Here is a 13,712-nt window from a genome sequence, read left to right on the forward strand (position 1 = left end):
TATGACAAGAAATGAAAATTATAGGCTGGCATTCCTTAAAAACAGATATGCAAAAATCCTTAACAAAATATTAGCAAAATGAATTCAACTATTTAAATAATCATATACCCTGACCAAGTAAGATTTATTCCAGAGATGCAGGGATGATTCACCATCTGCAAATCAGTTAATGTGATACACCACATTAACAAAATGTAGGATAAAAACTGCATGGTCATCTCTTTTTTTTTTCCAGATAGAACCATGGAGGATGGTAGAGAGAAGAAAAAGAAGGTTCCTGCTATGCCAGAAACCCTTAAGAAAAAGGGAAGGGATTTCACAGAGTTGAAGATCAAGTGTCTGAGAAGGAAGTATGCCCAAAAGATGCCTCAAAAGGAGATGAAGAAGCTCATCTGTGAAAAAGCTAAGTGTCACCACAAGGAACATAGGCAAATGTACACAACTGAGATTCAACTGGCTAGGATGGCAAGAAAAGCCGGCAACCTCTATGTACTTGGGGAACCCAAATTGGCATTTGTCATCAGGACCTTACAGCTATCAATAGTGTTGAGTCCAAAGGTTCAAAAGGTGTTGCAGCTTCTTCACCTTCACCAGATTTTCAATGGCACCTGTGTTAAGTTCAAAGCGGCTTCAGCTAACATGCTAAGGATTATGGAACCATACAGAGCACTGGGGTACCCACACATGTAGTGAGTGAATGAATTGATTTACAAGCGTGGTTATGGCAAAATCAACAAGAAGCCAATTTCCCTGACAAATAACACATTGATTGCATGATCTCTTGGTAAAAACGGCATCATCTGCACAGAGGACCTGATTCATAAGATCTATACTGTTAAAAAAAACATATCAAGGGGCGCCTGGGTGGCTCAGTCGGTTGGGCGTCCAACTTCAGCTCAGGTCATGATCTCGCGGTCCGTGAATTTGAGCCCCGCATTGGGCTCTGTGCTGACAGCTCAGAGCCTGTAGCCTGTTTCGGATTCTGTGTCTCCCTCTCTCTCTGACCCTCCCCCGTTCATGCTCTGTCTCTCTCTGTCTCAAAAATAAATAAACGTTTAAAAAAAAAAAATCAAAAAAGCAAACAACTTCTTATGGTCCTTCAAGTTATCTTCTCCTTGTGGGGGAATAAAGAAAAAGACCACTCATTTTGTAGAAGGTAAAGATGCTGGCACAGGGAAGATCAGACCAGTAAGATTATTAGGATGAACTGAGGTATCTGCTATGATTATTTTTATAATCTGGTCAGCTAATCAACAACTACTTTCAAATTGAAAAAAAAAAAAAAAGACCTATAAATCATCTCAATAAAAAAAGAACATGACAAAATTCAACATCTATTTATGATAAAAATTCTCAACCAAATGGGTATAAAGAGAGAACTTATATCAATATAATAAACACCATATATGACAAGTCCACAGCTTACATCATATTCAGAAGTGAAAAGCTGAGAAAGATTTTCCTCTAAGATCAGGAACATATTTGCAACTTTAAATGCCCATATAGGAAAACAGAAAGCTGAAGAATAAATTATGTATGCTTTTCTTTCAAGAAGTTGGAGAGAGAAAAGTGAATCAAATCTAAGAATATAAAAGAAAAATAATAAATCAATAAAATATAATTCAAACATTCAAAAATAGAAACCCTAAACTTTTTTTTTTAATTGTTTGTTATTTTTGTGAGAGAGAGAGACAGAGAGCAAGCAGGGAATGGGCAAGCAGAGAGAGGTAGACACAGAATCCGAAGCAGGCTCCAGGCTCTGAGCACCCAGGACACAGCACGACATGGGGCTCAAACTCACTGACCGCAAAATCATGATCTGAGTTGTATTAGGCCACCCAACGGACTGAGCCACCCAGGAGCCATTAAACCCTAAACCTTTGAAAATACTAATAAAATTAACCCCTAGCAAGACAAAGTAAGGAAAAAGTATTAGAATGAATAAAACAACAAAATCAGAGATGACAAAAGGTAATATACTAATATTTACATTGTTTCTAGCTGCATCAAGAAAGATGAGTGATTATAAACAACTTTTTAGTTGTAAATTAGAGTATTTGAATGAATTGCAAAAATTCATCAAATAAAACTACAGGAAGATGAAAACACACAGAGAGCCTGAATTACTTGGTATCAAGTAAATAGATTAAATCTGCTATTAAAAACATTCTTACAAAAATGACCCCAGGTCTAGATGACTTCATCAGTGAATTCTCTGAAATATTAAAGATATAGATAATACTAGTGTTACACAAGACTCTGTGTGATAACAGAAAAAGAAAATTCCCCAATATATTTTAAGAAATTAGAATAATATTGATACCAAAACATGATAAATGCATTGTAAGAAAGGAAAAGTACTACAGAATCTTTCTCAAGAATTTGGACAAAATCCTAAATAAAATATAAACAAGTCCTATTCGGCGATAATGAAAAAGAAAAAAACAAGACAGTAGACCATTGGGACTTACTCCATGAATGAAACCTGGTTTAGTAATCAAATCACTAGGACTGATCACATCAACAGAAAAATAAGGAATAAGTCAAGTGTTTTCACAAACACAGTAGAAGAATTTCATAAAAGTCACCACTCATTTATGTTTTTTTCCTAGAAACTCTCTTGCCAAACTAGAAATAAAAGGGAATTTACCTCATAAACAATATCAACAAATTCTTCCAAGAGTGGCAAAGTAATAAAAATTGAGGCATAACTGATTACATACTGCATGATTCCATTTGCAAAAGTATAAAAGCAGGTAAAAATATGTGGTTTGAAGTCAAGAGATTACTATTCCAAAATGAGGACTTCTGACTTGTTGATAATATTGGGGTTATTGAATAGACAGATTTCTGTTTATAAAAATTAAGCTGTACACTTATGATACACACTTTCCTGTATGCATATTATACTTCAACAATCAGGAGATAAGAATGAGACAATGATGCTCATCATCATCACTTCTCTTCAGTATTTACTGGAAATCCCAGCCCATGTAGTAAGGAAGAAGAAAAAAATAGCATTAAGAATTGGAAAAGAATAAAAATATTAAAAAGTGACATAAGCGTGCACTTGGAATATGTAAGACAATGTTTAGAATAAATTTAGAACTAGTACACAAATTAAGCAACTTCACTCGATACAAGACCAAGGAACTAAATTTTATGTCTCATAGCCACAACAGAAATTTAGATTTAAAAATGAAATAATTGGGGCACCTGGGTGGCTCAGTTGATTAAGCATGCGACTTGGGGCTAGGTCATGAGCTCACTGTTCCCAAGGTCAAGCCCTGCAAGGGGCTCTGTGCTGAGAGCTCAGAACCTGGAGCCTGCTTCATATTCTGTGTCTCCTTTTCTCTCTGCCCCTCCCCCACTCACACTAGGTCTCTCTCTTTCAAAACTAAACTCTAAAAAAAATAAAAATAAAAAAATAAAAATGAAATAGTTTATAATAGCATTCAAAGTCAAATATTTTTTTAATCTTCATTTTTGAGTGAGAGAGAGAGAATGTGAGTTGGGTAGGTACAGAGAGAAAGTGAAGTACAGGGTCCGAAGCAGACTCCAGGCTCTGAGTTGTCAGCACAGAGCCTGACATGGGGCTCAAAACAACGGGCAGCAAGATCATGCATGAACTGAGCCAAAGTCAGATGCTTAACCAACTGAGCCATGAAGGTACCCCTCAAAGTCAATATTTAGAAGTAAATCTAGAAAACGTGTGAAAACTACACTAATAATTAAATAGCATTATTGAGAAATATTAAACAAGAGCTAAATAAATGAAGAAATATATTATGTTTTTGGTTACATGACTCAATAATGTATGACCACCAATTCTCTCAAAATTTATCTATAGACTTAATAAAACCCTGTCTCTACACTAGTTTCCAACGATCTTCATCTCTTGATATTCATACACCTTTGTAATGGTCTCCCACATTACACCTGGGTTGGTTTGTGTGCTCAACAGAATTCCATAGAGGTGACTATGTCACTTCAAAGATTACCTTATCAAAGACTCTACAGCTTCCATCTTGGTCACTTTTTCTTTAATTCTTTCTCTTGGATCGCTTGCTTTGAGGACAACAATCAACCACACCTTGAGATCACTCAAGCACCCCTATAGAGAGGCCCAGCTAACAGTGATCCTTAGCAAAAGTGGAGTAAAAGTGTTAAATCTGGAGATGATTCATCTTTCGGCAATAAATCAGTAGTATAAATCCCCATCTAAATGTCAGAAGTTTTAGTGGAAATCAGACGATCCTAATATAGAAATGTAAAGGGCCAAGAATAACCAAAGAAATCTTCAAAAAGAACAAATCTTGAGTACTAACATTACCAAACGTCAAGACTCATTATAAAACTGTATGAAGACAATGTGGGATAGGCACAAGTTCAGATTTTTCCAACTGAAAAGAATGGACAGTGCACTAATTTGTCTATACATTGTCACCTAATTTACAACAACAAAAAAAAAAAAAAAAAAAAAACAACAACTCTGCAGTGCAATGGGAAAAAGTGGTCTTGTCTAAAAGTAGTATTAGATAAATTAGATGTTCTTACGAAATAATTGTACCTAGATTCATCTACCATTCACAGAAGAAAGAGGAAGGGAGGTAGGAAGGAAGGAAGGGAGGAAGGGAGGGAGGGAGGGAGGGAGGGAGGGAGGGAGGGAGGGAGGGAATTCCAGGTCAACTGCTAATCTAAATGTAAAAGTCAAAACAAATATTTTAGAATAAAGTATGAAACATCCTTATGAACATAGAGTTAGTAAATATTTTTTAAACAAGGGACAAAAAAGGCTGTTTATAGACTGAAAATTAATTGGACCACATTAATGTGATCTTAAGATCAAGTATTCAAGTATTTTGCTCATTAAAAGACAACAAAAGTAAAAATACATACTGTAGTGATTGACATTTGCATGACACATACCCAAAGGACTTAAATGCATCTTATATCAGTATCTCCTACGTATCAACCCAACTAAAAACTTGTGCCAAAGACTTGATACTTCACAGAAGGGAATATCCTAGTGGTCAGAATGCAGGTGAAAAGGGACACAATATTTTTTTTCAAAAGGAAATAAAAACCACAATTCATTTATCATTCTACTTCTATTAGAAGGGCTAAAACCAATTTTAAAAAAGTTAATACCCAGTGTTGGAAAGGATGTGGAGTAATGGAGATGTCAAAAATTCCTACTGAGTGTGTGAATTCGTGCAGTCATTTTGGAAAATTCGGGGGTCAGCTGCAAAATCGTACTCGAGCCAGCCATTCTCTCAGCATCCACTCAGTAGAAAGGCATGCATGTAGTTCCATGCAGTAAGGGGAGCTAACATTCCACAACTAGGAAAAGATATGGATGACGCTCACTAACACGATATCGATGAACAGAGCTAGACACAAAGAGGTGCGTGCAGTCTAAGTCCACTCACACACAAAAAATTTTAAATGCTAATCTAATCTATGTGAGAAGTCAGAAGAATGGTTACTCTTGCATGACAGGGCGGGGGGCGGGGAGGGCTGTAGCTGAAGTTTAACTGAAAATGTTCATTTTATGAAAATTAATTGAGCTATATGCTTATGATATATGCAGTTTTCTGTATGTATATTATACCTCAAAAGCAGTGTGTGAAAGAAAATAGAAAGTTAGAAACTATCAAATAGATTATGATTTTCATTCAATGAAAATCCACATAAATTCCTTCAGTTTCACTCAAAACTGAAAAAAAAGAAAAAAATGCATTGGTACTTGTAACTGAAAATATGGACTCATACCTTGTATTATTACCCTCAATGTTTTTACCTTATTTTTAGAGCTCTGCATTGAGTTGCATGCTGACAGCAAGGAGCCTGCTTGGAATTCTCTCTCCCTCTCTCTCTGCCCCTCCCCTACTTGCTCTCTTTCTCAAAAGAAATAAACTTAAAAAAAAAAAAAAAGATAAATGATTAGTTCCAAAAAAAGCTTGTATTGAGTCTGCTTAACAAAAACATAATTAGTGTGATATAAAATCATGTCTCTCCTTGTAAATTTTCAACAGTTCTTTACTACCTAAAGTTTTTTTTTTTTTAACATTTAAAAAATAGTTCACAAATGACCTTCATCTGTGTTTGTGGTATTAATTCCCTCCACTCTTTATTTCATTCATTTGTACATTAAGTAACTAGTGATTGAGGACTTATTATGTCCTAGACACTATTTTAGAAGTTATCTCCATAGAGACTAAATGAGCAAGTCCCTTCATCCAGTGAAATTGCAATACATAGAAATGATTTATAATAAGGAAAAACTATGCATATGGGGTCAACACTCTTCATCCCCACGCCAACCACTCACCCACAGCTAAGGGAAGAAATTCACAAAATGTTCTTGTTACCCTCCACCCCATTATGTGCAGCTGAAACTAAGACATATTGCAAAATGAATTCTATTCTAATGATTCTGGTGGTAGGTACTGAGTCAAAAGCTATTGTTAGCTATCTTTATTCTTACTCTAAATACACTCCAAAGTGCGATGTAATATAAAAAAAAAAAAAAGTGTGCTACCTAATACAAGCAAAAAATTTGAGAAATTACCCAATGGATTATGGTATTCATTCACTGGAAATCCACACCAATCCTAATACAAAAAAAAGTCATTTTGGACCTCAAGTTATCCAAGAGGTATCCCTTAAGACTAAGCTTCAGGACATGTCAACTTATCTTGTACCATATTATTTTGAAGTAATTCCTCCTGGACTGTCATCCTGGGCTGCTAAAACAAAATAGTGTAGTCTGGGCAGCTTAAACAACAGATATTTATTTTCTCACAGTTCCAGAGGCTAGAAGTCTAATATTAGGGTGCAAGTATGGTCAGGTTCTCATGATAGCTCTCTTCCTGGCCTGCAAATGGTGACCTTCTCTGTGGGTCATGAAAGGTAAAGATTTTCCTCTCCTTCTCTCTCTTCTTCTTCTAAGGCCTCTAGTCTTATAGGTTTAAGATCCTACCATCATGACCTCATTTAACTAATTCCTAAAAACCGTACCTCCAAATTACAGTGTTATTAACATCAGTCACATTCTGAATTAGAACTTCAGCATATGAATTTTTGAGGAGACACAATTCTGTCCCAAAGCAATTATACGTTGTTAAGTTTACAGTCTAGAAATAAAGCCAAGGTGATAAATGATGGCAGCAGTCTAACTATATTCAGGTTTTAGGAAGCTAATGAACCCAACTGTTAGTTACCTTTGACAACTACTTAGAAATAAACTATCCTTTATAAAGAGAATGTTTTATTAGATAACCTCTGGAGACAGGGCCAATTGATCTTGGCTTTAGTTTTTTTGTTTTTTAACGTTTATTCATTTTTGACAGAAATAGAGCACAAGTGTGGGATGGGCAGAGAGAGAGGGAAACACAGAATCTCAAGCAGGCTCCAGGAGCTGAACTGTCAGCACAGAGCCTGATGCACGGCTTGAACTCACAGACCTCGAGGTCATGACCTGAGCTGAAGTCAGACACTTACCTGACTGAGCCACCCAGGTGCCCCTTGGCTTTAGTTTTGATCAAAACATCCCGGAGCTTGGTTAAAATTTAGATAGGGTCCTTTGAGACTGGAGTCCTCTAACATCCTTTTTTTTTCCTTTAGAGAACTGAAGTTTTCTTACTTCGGAACACTAAACTAAGTCTTCTTAATTTAGAAAACCTGCTTTTGCAAATTTGTTCTCTGCCCCTTTGAGGTATAAATCTTCCAGTCTCCTGTCAGTTTTATAAGCCAGGAATGTCTTGTCAAAGACCTAGAAGCCAATCCCTTTGAAAGAGAATCATCCAAAAAGGCAGTGTACCAGTTGGTGGGTAGAGCTTAATTTCCATAATCAACTGGCAAACACAGTTAAGCCTAATAACCCTAACAAACCTGCTACTAATGCATCCTCCATTAGTTTTTCACTAGCTCACCCCAGTGCTTAAAATCTCTCCAGCTTTTTGAGCAGACTCCAGTTCAATCTCTCTCCCCTACTGCAATTTCAATTTCTCCCCTACTCTATTTCCATAATCTTGAATAAAGTTTTGCTTGCCTGTTTAACTGATCCAGTCCAGTTTTTCTTTGAGAGTTCTAAATAAAGAATAATCTGTAAGATAATAATAATAACCTGTAATAAATAAATATACCATACTAAATCCTATATTCTTACCTTGCTGAGGAGTACATTTTACAGCTGTCAGAAGTATAAAAACCTCTAACTTATTTTTAGCCAAAAGGAAAATGAGGCAAGAATGAGAACAAGACAGATGAGAGAAAGGATGCCACTGAGCTTCAGTTTTCTCCTTTGCTTTGAGAAGGAAGAGCTAATTAACCAATTATGTTAGAATGGCTAAGCAGGTAATTTTACTCCGAGATCAGAAGAGCCAAGAGACTAGAACTGTTTTTTTTCTTTTTAAAGTTTATTTATTTTGAGAGGTGAGCATATAGGCGTGAGCAGGGGAGGGGCAGAGAAAAGAAGAGAGAGAGAATCCCAAGTAGGCTCTGCACTGTCAGCAGTGAGTCCCACGTGGGACTCAATCTCACAAACCATGAGATGATGACCTAAGCTGAAATCAAGAGTCAGATGCTTTTATCACTAAGCCACTCAGGTGCTCCGTAAGACATGGTTCTTTATACGGTCTATTAACTATAACCTAAATATACCTATTGTTCTAATTTTAATATTAGATTTTTAAAAATAGAATTATTTGAAAAAGGAAAATAAGTCTTATTAGCTTTTCTACTAAGGATATTTATTAATTAAAAAAAAACTAAAAATGTCATGCTCTTAGTTTTTGTGTTTTTTATCAAAGGTTTTTAAGTTGTTTGATTACTATTATTTATTTCAAAGGACTTTGCTGACTGAAAATATTGCTTTTTTTCTCCTGCTCTAAATATTGTCCCAACACCAGAAACATACATTTACTTCTCCAAAAGGGGAAAAAATGACAGTAACGAAACAGAGATAGACTTAAAATAATAACATATTGCTTTAATCTTATTGTCTCATTATTCACCGTCATATAACAACAGACAAAAAAGCTTCAAGTTAAATCTAAGAAATACAACAAACCAGTAACTTATAATTCTCTTAAGGGATAGCAATAGCTGAGAAGCTTTTTATATTTTAAACAAAAATATAAATCTAACAAGAGAATGATTTACAAAATGTTTCTGCAAAGTATTATTCAGTAAATTATCTACACAATCTCACATTTGTCATAAGACATGGCTATTTCCTTAACCATGTTTAAATGCTGTCTTGACAAACAATCTTCCTTTCCAAACTGCCTTTTTTTATCAGGTTTCATTTTGGCGGTGAGGTATTTCTCATTTGCTCTTTCATAAAAAAGCTGTATTCTAGCTCTTTTCATTGATCTATAGGCATCTTAGGTCAAATAAATTATTTCACCTGCTGTGCTTTTAGTTTTTAAATTGTCATTTGGCATAGTTTTCCAGTTAAATTATTAAAAATTACATGCCCCCAAAGTCCCTCAATGTGAGTCCACATAATCAATGCATATTTACAGAAAACACTCATTAACTCCAGATTTATGTTTTCGTATAGATTTTTTTAAGTCCTTCAACTGCCTGACAAGAAGACCAACCATAATTTTTCTAATATATATTTCCATTTTGCTTTGCAGAAGGAAGGTACCCAGGTATATGTTAGAGTGAATTGACTTTGTTACATCTTATTTCCCAAATCTTTTCTCAGCAACACTGAGACTATTCATTCAGTGGTTTTCTGTATAGGGATTCTGCAGTTAAATTATTTTTAGATGAAATCATAAGCACAAGTTGCTAATGGAAATTATTCAGAAATGCAAAAAAAACTATCATTTGATTAGAAAATTTCCTGAAAAGTATTTCAGCATTGAAGTTAGTGGTTGGCAATGTTAAAGATATATACTCTAAAGTGCTCAAAAATGATTATGAACCTACCTAGAGAAAGGTTTGCTATCGGGACACATCAGTAATCTCATCCCCACAATAGTAGGTAGGGACATAGGAAAGTCACACTTAAGAGGGTAAAAGAAGTCTCTTTGTTACTTATATTTAACAAAGCCATCATCTATAACCCAGTTGTATATTACTGCCTTTTTATAAGCTGTCTTCAGTTATATAAAATGGTGCTCATGGAGTAAAAAGTTTAAAATGAACTCCTTAATAGGAGACAAAAATTCATTTCCTTGGACAGGATTTTTTCAGACTCAGTATGACTCCAAAACAGGTTATTTTGTAATCTAAACTGAATTCCTTTGTCATATCTTAGAGAAGAACCCTAAAGGGGATTTTCAAATTGTTGTCAACTATAAAATTATCTACAGTACCACATATTTAGACATCACAGGACAAGGCTTAGTCTACATAACCTGAAGAATACTGTTGCATTATGCCTTAGGTTTCATTCTCTTTCACATAAATGTGAAATAGAAAATATACCATTAGTCATTGACCTCAGAAATGGAACAGTGTCCCAACAAGAAAGGCAAGGTCCATTGAAAAATGACCCTTTTAGAACGGACAAGCACAACTGGTAATTTTGGAGATAATTCATACCCAGTTAGAGTAAGCTCGGTAAGTCAGAAGACACTTGAGAATACTGGATAGAAGAGATATATATATTAGTAAACTGAGTATCAAGTGAATTTCACAGATAACTTCAATTCCCACAATAAACACAATTCCTTGTGAAGCCCAATTTATCCCCCGTGGGGCTCAAAGTTCACAGGAGGCTTATTCTCTCTTGCTAGTCAATGATGTAGCTGGCAACAAGACAACACTGCCTACCACATTAACTACATCACGACCTATTCTTATTCTCATTCAGAATGTTCCTTTTTTCTGCAAAAGTGCCAAGCTGTTTACCACATCCTTGTCTTGGCACATATCAATCCCTCTGCCTCGTATAGCGGGTTAAACTGCACAGAGGTACCTACGAATTTCAATGGAGTTCATCCTGGGTTCAGGCTGTGCCCAAATCCAGTGACAGTTTCCTTACAGGACAAAGGCAAAGGGAGACTGGTAACACAGACACACGCAAGGGCAGAAGATCCATAAAGACAAAGGCAGAAAGTGCCGTAATGAAATTATGATCCAAGGAATGTCAATGATTACTGGCTGCCAGCAGAATCTAGGAGAGTCATAGATCCTTCCTCCCTCAGAGCCTCCCAAAGAAACAGCCCTGCTGACATCTTGATTTTTGACTTCTGGCCTCCACAAAAGAGGGAATACGTTTCTGTTGTTTTATGCCACTAAGTTTGTGGTTGTTATGGCAGCTGGTAGAAACCAAAGCACAGGACACCATCTCCCTCTTCTTGGATGGCCTTTGCTTCAGGCCTCCTCCTAAAGGGGCTTTCCTTGATGGTACCACTAAAGTACATCTCTAAACCTACTAATCTCTATCACTGAATCCTGTTCATTTTTATAGCACTCATCAAAAGTTATAATTACATATTTAAGTATTTATCTATTTATTGCCTGACGTCTCCACTAAGCTCTAAGCTCTATAAAGGCTCGTTTTGTGTGGTTGATTAAACACCACGTGTCCAGCAAATTATACATGCTTAGCACACAGTTAGGTTCAAAAGTTGTTAATCCAGAAATGTATTATAAATGAATAATCTACCAACGTCACTGGCAACCAGTTTCTAAACATAAAATGAAGGGGTGCCTGGGTGGCTCAGTCAGTTGAGCGTCCGACTTCGGCTCAGGTCACGATGTCATGGTGCATGGGTTGGAGCCCTGCATTGTGCTCTGTGCGGACAGCTCAGAGCCTGGAGCCTGCTTCAGATTTTTTGTCTCCTCCTCTTCTCTCTCTGCCCCTCCCCACTCACACACTCTCTCTAAAAAATAAATATTAAAAATAAACATTAAATTGAAAGGCACATGAAATATTCCTGAGCACAGAATTTACTAAAGAATGAAAGGCAAGAGAAATGGATTACATTGTCTACCACACAGTACAAAAATTCAAGTCTTAGACATTTCCATTTTCAAAATTCCTTTTGGCAATGCCACAATTATTGGTTTCTCTTGACCTTCCCCCAAGCAGTGCTCAAAGTCATGTTTTCTCCTGGATTGTGCTGCTTCTGGTCCCTTCTCCATTATCTCATCTCCCCTCCCTTTTGGAAATAAAAAAGAAATTGTATTTTATGCAGATGGGTTTTATTTTCTGATCATAACCCTCAACATAAGCTCCCAGTGTGTCACCTCCTAAACCATTTTCCCATGTTGTTAAACATTTACAGAATGCTTACACATCAATGACTGTTCTATTAAGGAAAAAATAAATGTTCACAATTTAGAAAGAAGACAAAGGGAAGGCAGAAAATCTTTTGAATTTTACATTGGAGCATTGCTTAACCAGCCCATCTAAGGACTGTTTAATTACCTAAGAGACTGTATCCTTGATTCACTTAGAATATATTTTTAATTAAAAGGCCAAAGAAGGCAAATTTACATGTTAACTTGTAGATTTTTGTCTGATACAGATGTAAATGATACCTGCCTGGTAGAAAAGGTAATCCAGCAAGTTTATAGGTCACTGCCCTGGAGAACATTAACCCATTAGGTATCTAACCTAGCCTTCTGGCTCAATAATCCTTCTTTAACAACATAGCTCTCTTCCTATAACCACATGCATAGATATGTGGCATGTGCTTATCATATAGTGTATTCTGAGCACAGAATATTCTACATATGAGAGCTCTACGATGGACTTCTGAAAATTATAGTTTACCAATTTTAACTGTTTCAAAAGCATTAACTCAACAATTACCAAGTTTTTTTGTTTTTTGTTTTTTTAAGGAATAGATTTTTTCCCTTCTAAATAGAGTTGTACTGCCAGTTCTCAGGAAGTTAACTTATTATCATCCCCCACACACACACACATACACACCACTTAATACATAGCATGAAAGATTTTATAAGATTAACACAAAAGATAAAATGCTATGTACAGGAGACGCCTTTGCTTTCCCTCTGGTAACAGACCACATTTTCCCAACACTGCCACTCTCATTTTTTTTTCCTGATTAAACTCAAAGTTATTCAAAAAGCAGCCATGCGGAAGTTAGAAAACTATTTCTCATTGAAACTAATAATATATTTCACAGGGAGATAATTAGTATGTCCTGTATCCATCATGATGCTGCTTATCACTTTCACGGCACGCACAAATAAAGCGATCTCTGGGCAACGGTCTCTGTGGAAATGGCATAGGTCAGGTTCAAAATGTATGGCAGACCATCTTTAAATATTCCGCTCCATTCTAGGGAACATCCCTGAAGCATTCAGTCAAAACAGTATCAAGTAAAGCCATTCATAGTTTTATGATAATCTGTTTTTAACCATTTTGAGTATTTACATTAGAAGAGTCATAACCAAAATCTGAACTCTCCAAATTATACTGATAAGCATACATACACCCTTACACATATGCACATATATATATACGTGTACACATGCCTGTTTAAATTATCGCAATCATATTAAAGAGATAATTTGTAGTTATATTAACTTACACTAGACTATCAATTTAACTTTTTGTTAAACTTGAAGATTTGACTGCAGAAAAGGCACTTGAAATGATGTTATCATTGATTCTTTAAAATTTTTACTGTGTGCCTCAAGGTGACACACTGAACATCAAAATATCTACTACCTTTCACTTAGCATTTAAGCTAAGGGGAACACCAAAAAAT

At 35.8% G+C, this 13,712-nt stretch overlaps 1 pseudogene; it reads left to right on the plus strand.

Annotated features, from left to right (window-relative positions):
• The first annotated feature begins 243 nt into the window (after nucleotides 1–243).
• On the plus strand, nucleotides 244–1,211 carry LOC102957511 (annotated as a pseudogene).
• The last annotated feature ends 12,501 nt before the right edge of the window (nucleotides 1,212–13,712 follow it).

The sequence above is a fragment of the Panthera tigris genome, chromosome A2, assembly GCF_018350195.1.
Source record: "Panthera tigris isolate Pti1 chromosome A2, P.tigris_Pti1_mat1.1, whole genome shotgun sequence".
NCBI lineage: Eukaryota > Metazoa > Chordata > Mammalia > Carnivora > Felidae > Panthera > Panthera tigris.